Raw genomic sequence first — 13361 nt, forward strand, 5'->3', positions numbered from 1 at the left:
AAGAAAAGCATAAGCACAAATTGGAGGACGATTAAAAAAAAAACAAAAACAAAGAAATACATGAATTAAGTAGAGGAAGCTATGACAAAAAAAAAAAGATCACAAATATAAAGGATATTTAATTTAGTGGAAGCCTTTACAATGCATTTAAAAAAAAAATTAATAAATAGAAAAATTTAATCTTTTATAGGTACAATATCTTAAATCGAGAGCTCGGTCTATATGACAGCTATATCCAAACATAGTTTCATCTGGACCATGTATATATAGGAATCCAACGTAAATCTTGTTCGAAATTTTGAAAAAAATTGTGTAATAAATGCGCGTTTATATACCGTAGACCTTACATTGGGAGATCGATCCATACGACAATTATGTGGAATATAATATAAGAAAAGACCCGTATTAGAAAAGTTATAGCTCTAATAAGGAAATAGGTATAGGAAAATACTGTTGTTGGGGTTTAGTTGACCTTTTCAAAATTATTTGTTGGAGTTAGTTCGGCTTGAGGTCATATGTGTAAAAATTAAAAAAAAAGACGTTTTTTTATACTTTATTATATCTTTTGATTTTCCCATATTTCGAAACATTTCCATGTTCGTCCTCAAGGTGTTATTTTAGCGAATGAGACAAATGAAACTTATTCACTACGGAGTTACTTCACTTCAGTTATGAAGTAATAACTCAGTTTTTAAGTTACTGCGTGGTTTACTTCAGTTCATTTGGCGTCGTCCGCTGATGATATTGTAATCGCGATACGGATAGCCAGTCAAATGCTTCTGGCAACAACATACTTTTGCTGACTTTTAAATGTTTTTTGCTATACTATTCTTTGAAAAGAAAACATTAAACAATGGTCTAATGCCGGATAATATCCTGCAATGGAATCTCAATAAGATTTTAAAATCGAAAAAAGAAAGCGCAAACAGACAAAGCAAAAATAAAAAATAAATTGGAAAATTGCATCCTGCGATGGAATCTCAATAAAATAAAATACTAAAAAAACTAATAAAATATTATAAAATAATAAAAAAGTTTAAAAATATAGGAAAAAAAATATATAACAAAAATAAATATAAAAAATATAAAAAAATAAAAATAAAAAAAAAAAATTCAAAATATAAAAAAAAATTAAAAATATAAAAAAATTAAAAATATAATTATATAAAAAAATCAAAAGAATATAAAAAATAGTAAAAAAAAAAGTTAAAAAAATATTTTCCCCATGACCTATAGCTGGTACTCTACGCCAAGCTTCATAAATAAAAAAATAAAAAAAAAATTTAAAAAAAAAAATCAAAAAAAAATTTAAAAAAAAATTTAAAAAAAAAAATCAAAAAAAAATTTTAAAAAAATCAAAAAAAAAGTTATAAAAAAAATTATAAAAAAAATCATACCAAAAATTTTTAAAAAATTATACAAAAATTTACAAAATAAAATTATAAAAAATTGGCTCGAGTTAAGAAAGATGTATCGTGTCCTATGAATTTTGGATTGGCGTAAAGTGGACGAATAAAAAAAATCGCAAAATTCTTAGGAGTGACATTTATTTTAGTGTCTTGTGGCATTTGATGACATTTATTTCATTTTTTTTTATATTTCTTTCAATTTTTTTTTTTTAATTTTTATATTTTATAGTTTCTTCACATACATCGCGTAATGGACCGATACGCATCATTATTAGTAGGAAGGAAATGGAAAAGTTATAAATGAACTCTAAATGCTAAATTAAATTAAGAAGCCAAATTGAAAAATAAACCCATGGAAAAGCTCTATCTAAACATGTACCAACATCCGAAACGACCACTAATGGTGTACTTGATCTGTATCTTATCCGCCTGTGTGACTGGTAATTTCTTTTTTGTAGTCAATAAAAACTTTTCATTCCATTGATATTCCTTTTTATGGTCAAACAGCCCGTATCTGTCCCCTTTGGGAGATTAATGAAATATAAATGTACCATTTTTGTTCCTATAATATTACAACAGACCTAAATATGTATAACGTTAAGAAATATTTTTTTCAAAATTTTAGAAAGCCAGCCTTGGCTTGGCACAAGGCCGAATGAAACTTAGAATGTCATGGTGACCAAGAAAACACATACTTAGGTTAATATTTCGAGTTGATGTTAGCACACCCCCAAATCCAAATATTTCATATACAAAAATAATCTTTTAAATATTGAAATCTTATCAAAAAAAAATATTTTATTACATTTAAATCATTTTCCTCTCACTCATTCCAAAAATAGACTACATTGTAGAGATCTCACTGTTTACTCCCCGACAATCAGGGGAAGAAAAAAAATAACCAGCGATAAAACGCATTAATTCACCTCACCATTTCAACAGCCGCAAGTAAGCTGGAATCCTGTGATGACCACCGACCGACGGTACAAAGTTGCACACAAATTGGAATTCGACATGGGAAAACAAGAAGAATAGGAATTCTTTGAACCCAGTCACTCAGTGAAGTTAGCACACAAACAATGCGATTTATCATATCCTTAGTTCTGGGAATAACATAACAACATTTCGAAAATAAACGTATTGATCGTGTACGGGACAAGCAACGGCTACGAAAAACAAACTCCCTCCATCGTCATAGTATACGAGGAGTAACGAGGAGTAAATACACAGAGCAGACAGACGCAGACGAACGTAGGGGAGCCGAGGTGTTTAGCGCCAATTTTAAAAAAATGAAAGAAACAAAGCAGACGAATCAAAACGATAAAAAAGGCGACATCGTAAACAACATTTACGGCAAAGGAGACCGAAAACGTAAACAAGGCTGACAAGCCAAATTGCAAATGAACCCGCCAAAGCACTCTGAGAGGTCTGGCTTCTGCGGCAGCCCCCACCCCCTTATGTTCCCCATTCACCAACGTCTTCGATTTGTAAGTTAAGGAAAGGGATCTTCTTTATGGCAGACATTTCAAAACATTAAATGATTGGAGACAGAGTTGTCGCAGTTGTCGACAAAAAAAAATGCAAAAAATGCTATTGTAATGGGTTTTAAATTTTTACTGCAATATATAAATATATCTTTTGAACAAATATATTTGAAACCTTCACTTTATATGATCTTTGTGCAATTTTATTCCCTTTAAAGAACCATCAATTACTGTCATAGGTTTGACTATATATGCCATCTAAAGCTTACAAAACTCGTATTTTTCACCCGATTACGTTGAAATTGGTTAGAATGATTTCTAAAAGATCCCTCATTACCTGGTTAGATCGGACCATACTTGGATATAGCTGTCATATGGTCCAATTTTACAAGCATGTGTCCTGAGCTTATAAAAGGAGTCTTTTTACCATTATTTCGCTAAAACTTTAGATTTGAATTGTATCAGACCTCCTTCGTTGGCAAATATGGTTTGAAATGTGATTATATTAAGATATTTAGAAGTTATGTTGACCTCGATGTTCTGGAAGTTGTTAAGCCGTTTTGTGTACTTCAACAGTTTGCTTTAACGGCAATTCGAACAAAAAAGGAAGTATTTTGATGTGTAGATAGATTCGTAATTTTTTTCTTTTTACGTAACGGGTGTTACATATTTGAACCTCAAGATAAAAATGCTTGCACTGACTCGTATCTAAAAACTCAAGGACATATTTCAAAGCTAAACCCCATTATTTTCTAATTATCGATAACAGCATTGGAAGGAATATGTGGCTAAACATCAATTAAATTTTGTGATATCTCACAATGTTTCCAACAGTGTGGCTCATTTGTTTAATTGTTATCAAACTTTTTTATTTGGTGTGTAAAGCGTTGTTTTGGTAGAAAACAGTTGTATGTTGACATCATTGTTATCATATAACTGTCAACCAAGCTAAAAACAAATGTTTCCCTAAATCGGTAATTTTAAGTACAAAGCGTACGCTTCGTATTTAAGAAAATAAAAATATTGAATTAGAAATAGAAGCTACTCTATGTTTGGCATTACAGAGCGACATTCAAGTGGTGAAAAACTACCTGGTAAATGTAGTCCTTGGAAAGCGACCTCCACCTATTGTACCTGAATAAATTTACTCCCCCGGCAAACAAGAGTAGTTTTCTTCAAGTGCGTTCCGGTAGATGCACCCGCCTCAAATCCTTCAGAGCTAGGATTGATGCCAACATTTAAGATGTGTATCCTTAGACATACCACCACTTCTATAATCGCAAAGATCTCCGCTTGATACACACTGCAGTGGCCGGGTAATCTTCTCGATATTACCAGTCCAAGTTCTTCAGTTTACACCCCAAGCCCATGGAACTATCCGTGTAGAATTTGTATGCAAATTTTATTACCAGGGATATTATAGTTCCAATAGATTCTATCAGGAATGGTGATACAGTACTTTTTATCAATAAGCGGCTCAGACAGTGTGTAGTCCATAATGCCTGGGAAATCGGGCATTGTATCAAGAATATAGCAGTGTCCGTAGGCGCCTCATGACCTAAGGAAAAGCTTCCTTGGCCTCACAGCAGTGGTCGCAACAATTTTTCCAGCCACGATGTCCAGAGGCATTGAAGGGCCGTCCACCAGACCACAACTACTTGAGGTGTTCCTCTGCTGACCCTTCTTTTTAGATCTACAGATCCCAAGCCTGCCGTAATGCTTCTTTTAGTAAGTAATTAAAAAACTTTCTTACTTCCCGTACTTTCGCACTCCAAGAGCAGCACTGAATGCGATACTTAATCTGAGACCTTTGCACTTGTACGTGGAGGGCGTTGCGTTGAGTAGTCTTTCGATTGGGAGTCGGGATTTCGCGCTCTTCGGATTCCAGGCGTTTGTTCTGCGGTAGACCGATGGCGTGGGACAACTACACGGCATTGGCATTGCCGGACGGATCTTTCTTAGATGGCGACTTGGAGTTTGTCTTCTCTGAGAGGTAGCTTTGGACTGGGTGCGTCCCGAACTTATCTGGTCCCTCTATACACACGGATTGGTCCAAGTTGAATGAGGGCACTGGATCAGAGGTTTTTATTGAATTCCTAGGTAATAGAGAGACACATAGACTTCTGTTTGGGTATAGTGTCTTTCGTATCTCTAATATCTCTGCCCAAAAAACTCACACACACACACATACATACAAAATAAAAATACAATATTTCTTAAAAAATTTAAACTAACAATTTTTGTAAACAGACGATTGTCATTGTTCGATGGATTTAATAGACATGTACATTTCAAATCTACGAAATTTGACAATGTTGTTAGCAACATGTTGAAATCATTTTGTAAAAAGAATATAGTATTGCCTATTTGAAAAAATTTCGTAGTCATTTCACACAATTTTTTTATTGTGCCTTTTGATAACTATTCGGGCGAAAACTCGAAGGCATTACAAGGCTTAAGGGGGTACATTTTCGTTGAAATTCCCAGATATAAAGTTTTATATAGAAACATTTTTTAAACAAAGAGTGATTTGTCGCATTGTTGGCTTCAGAGCTATTGACCAACCACCGGCCAATTTACCGTGGACCAAGTTACAAGTTTGCAGCTCCGTCCCGTTGTCGATGTTTGTGATTGCGGTATTATTGATTGTTAAAACCAAACAAGTGTTCGAGTAAAGAGGAATCGGATAGACTGATTACTCTTCTCAGATCTGTGGTCAATCAAAACCCTTAAGTTACAACTTTTGTTCTGACTTAATTGATATATTCCAATAGCCGAGTACCATCCAGGATGCACTTATAAGGTGAAGTCATGCGAACAGATGAGTATAATTTTTATTTTTGTTTTGATTTCGCAGTGAATCTAAATGTTAAAAGTTTAATAGCAAAGCTGTGATTTTTTTCTGAAATCTTTAAAAAATGTTCCATCGATATACCACACATAAGCAACAAAACAGTATTATAATGTTGAAAATAAAAATATAAAACACATTTGAAGATGGTAAGTTGTAAAACAAATTTTATTTCTAAACTACTTTGGCATTTCAATTTACGACATTTGCCATTCAAGGTAGTTTCGTTCGGTGTAGATTTTCGTTGTTGTGCTAATCACGCTACCTTTTAATTGTACCATGTACCATCATGTTACCATGGTACCATTAACGTTCTGAACTGCTGGTTCAGAAATCTGAACGAGCCTAGGAAGCTCGATCAATGGCTTTAATTTGGTCAGCCCTTTCCGTTCCTCTATTCTGAATTACTCAAAAACAAGACATTTGTGTGGTCGAAATCAAAGTCGCATAGAGTAATCAAAGAATTTGACAAACAATTTCTTTCTCAGTGGCAACACTGATCATCGCGTCATCATCATCGTCGTAGGTGACTTAGTTTAAATAAACCCAAAAGGAGGCTTTTGTGAATTGAAATCGAAATCATAAGCACCCAAGCAAAAACATTTATGCTGCTAAAAATATACCTCCTCCATGGTCGTCAAAAGAATGTTCTAACTTCACATACTCTACGGAACCCCCATATGCCCGTCCCTTTGCCTGGGCCTTGGATATAGTCAATTGCGCGCGCCATCAATGTACGTATTGTGATTGTCGTTTTCGTTGTTGTTTTTGTTTTTGTGGCCATTCTCCCAAACAAAAACCAATGAACTCTTCGTGGTTTTTTGCCTTACTGAAGGAAATCCAGTCCTTGATGTTATTGACTTGTTTTGCTAAACTCGAGAGCGAGCGCTACTTTGCCCCGAGCATTGGACCGCAAAAAAAGAGGAGCCTTAGCAGCATTAAGAAGCTACCTCAAGATTTTAATGTGTATACCACACCTACCAAGGAACACTCACACTACAACCTGAAGGAGGGAATAATGAAACTGACGAAGAGTGGAGGAAGTGTGTTTTCCAAGGATGGTTTCACAATATGTGGGGATTTAATAATAATTTTTTGAAAAACAAATTTGGCGCGCAAATTCTTTGCTCGATCACTGGCATAAAACGCGGGTTTACATGTGTTTGTGTGCGTGTGTGTGTGTGCGCGCGTGTGTTTGTGTGTGTGTGAGAGAGAGTTGCTTCCTTCATACTTGGCTGGCGGCAGGGCGGGCTTGCCTCAGCCAACAGAACAGCGACATGCATCCATGTTTTGTGGCCTGGCCGTTGCCTTTTTATGTTCATTTAGAGCTGTTTTTTTGTTAAAGCTTCCTTCCATTTATAATGCAGCCGAGGCACTTTTGTTCATGTATATACACCGTGTTCTCCCCTTCACCATAACTTATTTTTGTTTTTATTACTCCTTATGTTGTTGTAAACTTGGAATGCAAAAATTCAAAACAAATAAGGAGAACAGTAGGAATGGATATAAAAATATAGTCTGGCATCTTAAGAAACTCATCCAAGAAAAGAAAATTGTCGTAGACCAAAAAAATCCGCACGCAACATTGTTGTTACTTTAATTATGTTTATTATCAAAATCGTTGTCTGAGGGACTTTGACACTCGCCATCTACCGAGTAAAGCCTGGTACTATATCCGCTCTTCGCAAAATTTTTACGTGATTACTTTTATAGATAATTAATTTTGAAGCAAAAACTTGTTAATTTCGTTCAGTAGGACATTCCTCCATAATTTATGAAACAATTTTCATAAAAGTATTATGTTACCATTGAGATTTTTCTAGTGTTTTAAAAAATAAATGGCGAAAACCATGTGTTTTTTACTGTGAAAAGGGAACCTCAGCCATAACATAAAGGTCCCATTTGACAATAGATGCCTACTTATTGCTCAAGTAGGCAGTAGTAGTTTTGGTTTATGCGCCGGGCCAACTAAAGAATTCCATGGCATTAAGTAAGCAAATAGTTATACCTCCACGAAATCTCAATAACACATATAGTTTGGCATTGTCTGTGTTCGTTCAGTGACTAATAGACTTATGCCAGCGAACTGTATATCTAGAGATGATATCCATAGGTTAACTCGAATCTGTCCTATGCGCAACAGATGTCTATTGACGTTCGAAGGTGTGTAGTTCAACTTTAGTATACGAACGGAGCCTTGCTGATGCCATCGCCAATCAGTGAGTATTAGGCAAATAGGCCGACTGTTTGCCGAATTATGATGGGGTTATGCTACAGTGGACCACCGAGATGGTTTCAGCTTGCAAGACTAGCACCTACCTTAAACATTATAGGTGAACTCTAATCTGCCCTACGCGCAACAGATGTCTATTGACGTTCGAAGGGTTGTAGTCCGACTATAGTATACGAACGTAGCCTTGCTCAGTGGGTATTCGGCAAATAGGTCGATTTTTTGCTGAATTATGATGGTGTTATGATACAGTGGACCACAAAGATGGTTTCAGTCCAAAGATGTCCAGCCTAATTCGTCTCTAAATAATATTCATGAAGGCCACCGTGGAACAGAGGTTAGCATGTCCACCTATGACGCCGAGCACTTAGGTTTAAATCCGAGCACGAACAACAGAAAAAATGTCAACGGTGGTTATCCCCTTACTAATGCTGGCTTCATTTGTGAGGTATCCGGCCATGTTAAAACTTCTCTGTCAATTGGTGTCGCTATGGGGCACGCCGTTCAGACTTGGCATTATAAATGAGGCCCGTTATCATTGAACTTAAACATTAATCGGACTGCCCTCATTGATATGAGAGAAGTATCTCCTGTTCTTAAATGAAATGTTATTGGGAAATTTAGTAGTAGTAGGTCTACTTCCTTCCCTGCCCAGGGAAGGGAGTAGCCGGCCTATTCAGTAGGGTATTTTTTTATTTATAAGAAAAAGTCAGTAAAATAATTTAAAACCTTTCCACCTGTACAAATCTAATGCATCGCCTCCGTCAATCTCATGGGCTTACAAAGTAAGTCTTAACTGGAGACTTAAAGGCAATGTGTGTCAGATATTTTCTGTTTTATTTTAGTACTATTACTATAGTTAATCGTTTCTTATTATGTTATGGCATGATATTTACTCTTTAACTATTTGATTGGGCTTAGACTCGGACTCCTTTAGGGAAAACAAATCTTAAGGCGGGTTTCTCCTAGAAAAAATAGTTCGTATTAGTTAACCGGAACATTAATTTATCGTGGATTAAACCTCCTGTTAACAAATTTGGTTTTCTCGTATACTTTTAAGGTAATTTAGGAGATATGGCAACTATACGCAGCAATCAGCAATAAGAGTGTCGTTCGTTTTTTAGTGAGAGTGTAAGGGGCGAAAAACATTTGGAGAGTTTTGTAGAGGAAAAGTTACAAATTTCTTCTGGTTGTTTTTCCCCCGCACAAGTTTCTTAATATACGCGAACACACCGTTATACTTACTATACAGCAATCGGTAAACAAAACACAGCTATATTTATCAGGATGATAAGACGATAACCGACACCCATCTGCCGGTTAAGGTTTATGGAAAACCAAATTCCTTTAACCAGAAGAATATCGATACGATAAAATGTTAGCCGGAGAACCAGAAAAACCCGGCGTTAAAGTGATAAAATTGTAAAGAAACTTACCTTAATGACAAAAATTCAGATGCCCGAATCTAAAAACAAAATATGAAAATGTTATTAATAATAACGTAAATTAAACACACTTCTTCTTATATTGTAAAATCGTAAGTCTAAATAATAACAAAATTAAGTTTTTTATGTAAGTTTTTGCTTAAGAAAACTTAATGTAGCCTTGGTTTATTTCAGATTTTCTTTATAGAACTGCCAAATAAACCTATTTAAAGGGTTCGTTAAATGCCTGTTTATGCTCTCGTAAATGTAGAATAAATGTATCGTAAATGTAAAGAGGCAATTATGCTCATTATAAAACGTAGCATTTGACATTAAAAATTAAATAATTTTTTTAACAAAAAATAATTGATGGTGAGGGAGGGTCTGACGTCGGAAAACTTCAGGCATACCTCAAGGGTACGTCGGAGTAAACGGCCCTCCACGAAGTGGTGCGACAAGTCGAGACGTCTCTCCTAATGAAGGAGTACGCAATAGCGGTTTTCTTGAATATTGAGAGGTCATTTAATAACGAGGAGATGGGTCGACAGTTTCCGTCCTGAACCGCACGGGGTCCAACTGGCCGGCTGTTCGCGTGAAACCACCTTCATTAATCCACCTTGGTATAATGCATGCTTTTTGGAGAGATTTGAAGTTGTTTTAAAGTGTTGTGTTAATTTTTGTTGATAAATTTCGGATTTTGTGACCTTTCAATGTTGATAAAACCGAGCGTTAACGCTACATTGCAACACACGGGCTGTTAGGGTTGGAGTGGAGTATTTTTATACCTTCCATTAGAGTATAATATGCCTGTCCAAAACAGGCTTACTGTCGAACGAGTATAGCAAACTTCCCGTAAATTTTCACAGATACTTCTCATTGATTTAGGTCGGCTGGGACGTTTGGCCAAGTTCGGTCCGTGTTTAGATATAACTCCCATAAAAACCGGTCTCCCGGTTTAAATTCTTGAACCCTTAGAGCGAGCCGCTATTTTGTATAATGACAGCGATATGACTCATCATATACGGTAAATTTGGTTCAAATCGGTCAAAATCCTGATATAGCTTTCATATATACCGATTTCTTGAGCGCCTAGAGGCCAATATTCTTAACAGATTTGACTGAAATTTTGTACGACGACTTCTGCTATAATTTACAATTTCCATGTCGAAAATATTTGTCTTCATAAGCTCCTAGACGACACATTTTTTATCCCATTTGACAAAAGCCACCATGGTTGATGTAGTTTTCCACTTAATTTCATATATAATTCCTTCTTCAATAAAATGCAACATTATCTGAAATTCTATTAAACAAAAATAACCATAGGGTACAGGGTTTTCTTTAAGAGCCCTGGTGTTGCCAGCCATATGACAGCAAGATATTTCTCGCTCCAAAGGACACCAAAGGACGCAAATTGCAAATTTGCAAATGATCGCCAAACATCCTTCCGCGAATCTTCTAGAAAAAGGTTACGATCGCAGACGAGCTCGTCAAAGGCTCGTAGACAATTGCCCCGTCGTGAGGAGTTGTGTTATTAAGACGAATCTTCTGGAAGAGTGTTTCGCGAATCTTCCATATGGGTTGCTAAGGAGAAAGTCAGAAGAGTCTTGGAATATCTTAGAATCGTAACAAATTTCTGCTTCGGAAGATTAAGTAGGGTTTAAGTGGCAGTCTGCCATCATACTCACTTATACGTTTTCATTTATATTGATACCACAGGCACAGAAGAAGGAAGATGCCTTCTAGTTCCTACCGTTGAATCATCCAGATCGCTTTAAAAAGCCCAATAACTTGCGCATGATCACATCCACTAAATCAGACAGGTTCTCAAAGAAATGGAAGCTAATGTGGAACTCCTTCTGAATGCTAGCACGGGACACACACAGAAGGTGTTCTATAGTCACTTCTTCTTTGATGTCCTCACAGCTTCTACAATAGTCGTTGGAAGTATTCTATTCTGCTTTCAGAAAAGCCGCTGAAATTTTGAATTATTCCGCGAGCGGAATTTGACAGCAAACAAATGTTTTTATTTCCATACCAAAGCAAATTTCTTTATCCGCACTTATTGTTTTCTCTATTTTATACATTTTTCTCAAATAAATAAAGAAAAAGGAAAGGAAAGCAATAAAACATGCAAAAATGATGCCGGCAATAGTTTCAAGTGTTGCCACTATAATATTTGTTTGCCATGTTCCTCACTATAAACAGAGTACTACTTTCTGCCTATTTTCAGCCAACGTTTTTTAATGGAGTTTGACAGCATTCCGCCTGAAAAGCTGAACAGAATATTCAGCTTAAAAGAGTTGCGAGTTATTTGCTCACAAGATATAAAAACGCATATAAATATTAGTTGTTCATCAAAAACGTAACAACTACGAAAAACCAAAAAAAAAAAAAATGTTTGTATCACTCGTCTTATAAGTACCAATTGTCATATAAGTACCAATTGTCATATAAGTACCAATTGACATATAAGTACCAATCGTCATATTAGCCAAATGAGAATTGTGTTTAGTGTTGTGGAAGTTGTCCAAGCAAAACAAAACATCGAATAACATAATTCAATACAAGTCCTAAACGCACCAGGCTTGAAAGTAAAAATCGCAATAAGTTAACTCAGATGATCCATTAATAAATCTTCTGGACGATCATCACGCAATGGGTAGCATAATAATCGTCAAAAAGACTTGGTAAAACTTCCGCACACGCAATGGATTGCCTTATTATAGCCTAGAAGTGTGTTTCACCGGTCATACGAACGAATATAGCGCAATGGGTTGTAAGAGAATCACAGCGAAGAGTTACTTAATCTTACGCACGTGCAATACATTGTCCAATCATATCGTAGAAGAGAGTTTCGCGATTTATACGGAAGAAAAATTGCTTAAAAATCTTCCAGAAGATTGTTTTATTCATCGCGGCGACGAACACTCTTCCAAAATTATAAAAAATGTTTGTAGGGATGGTTGCTAGGTATGTAAGTATGTATGTTGATATATTTAGTGTTAGGCAACACCAAAGGATGGAGGGGGGCTTAAAATTCAATTACATTCATCTAAAAGGGAGTTAGTTGATTTTTATGTTTCCGCCTTCATTTTCTTTTCTTCGCTGACAACTCGGATTTATTATATAAATGGATGAAGCTGCTGCTGCTACTATTTCTTTTGTCAGCAGTTAGAACATTCTAAAAAAAAGGTCTTGTCATCATCATTTTTGTCACACTACCACCACCACATCTTTTTTACTATGTTTAAAGACACAAGGCTCGCGACTTCCATTACTTATTTTACTTTCATCCTCACTCTTGTAAAATAGGAATAGGAATGGGTCCTTATCGCCTTCCTCTTCTTGTTTTCTCCTGTTCTTAGTGTGAGCATCTTTAAGTTATAAAAATCAAATTAGAATGAATAAAAATACATTAATGTATGTATTTATGCGAATATACTGTATATATTATATATAGTATGTATGTGCATATATATATTTCCATATATTTCATAAGCAACAACAACACATATAGACTAATGGAACTTTCAGTCATTTGGTTCTTAAGTGTATCAAAAGTAAAGTTTGGAGTCTTTCATAGATGTAAGGTAAACTTTAAGCTCGCTGCTAAGGATTCTAACATAAATAAATTCATCGATGCAAATGTGGTTGTGCAAGTTCGACGTTATGGTTTGACTGTTAATCTTTGCCTATGAAGGACTCCATCGGGCCAATACGGTACGTACAACCGGTTAGCTTAGGTTCGAAAATCCACTGAGGCCATGTGATGGCCTTTTTTCTTTCTGCCTCAGGTCCTCTTCTTGGGGGAATTTCTTACTAACACTCTTTCTCGTATCATTTAGAAAATCTTACTAGGAGGCCACCGTGGCGCCAGAGATTAGCATGTCCCCCTGTGATGCTGAAAGCCTGGGTTCGAATCCTGGCGAGAACATAAGAAAATAATTTTCATCGTTGGTC

At 35.7% G+C, this 13361-nt stretch overlaps 1 protein-coding gene across 4 annotated transcripts in view; it reads right to left on the minus strand.

Annotated features, from left to right (window-relative positions):
* LOC106080480 (protein spitz) overlaps nt 1-13361 on the minus strand; it is a 60894-nt gene that overhangs the window by 28379 nt on the left and 19154 nt on the right. For 2 of the 4 annotated variants that reach the window (XM_013241851.2, XM_013241850.2), the window contains exon 2: nt 9411-9439. The gene's annotated coding sequence lies outside the window, so the exon portion shown is untranslated. Of the gene's footprint in view, nt 1-3984; nt 5155-9410; nt 9440-13361 lie in introns of those variants that run through there. The other 2 variants (XM_059364602.1, XM_013241852.2) reach the window with 2 other exon arrangements.

This window comes from Stomoxys calcitrans, chromosome 3 (assembly GCF_963082655.1).
Source record: "Stomoxys calcitrans chromosome 3, idStoCalc2.1, whole genome shotgun sequence".
Taxonomy (NCBI): domain Eukaryota; kingdom Metazoa; phylum Arthropoda; class Insecta; order Diptera; family Muscidae; genus Stomoxys; species Stomoxys calcitrans.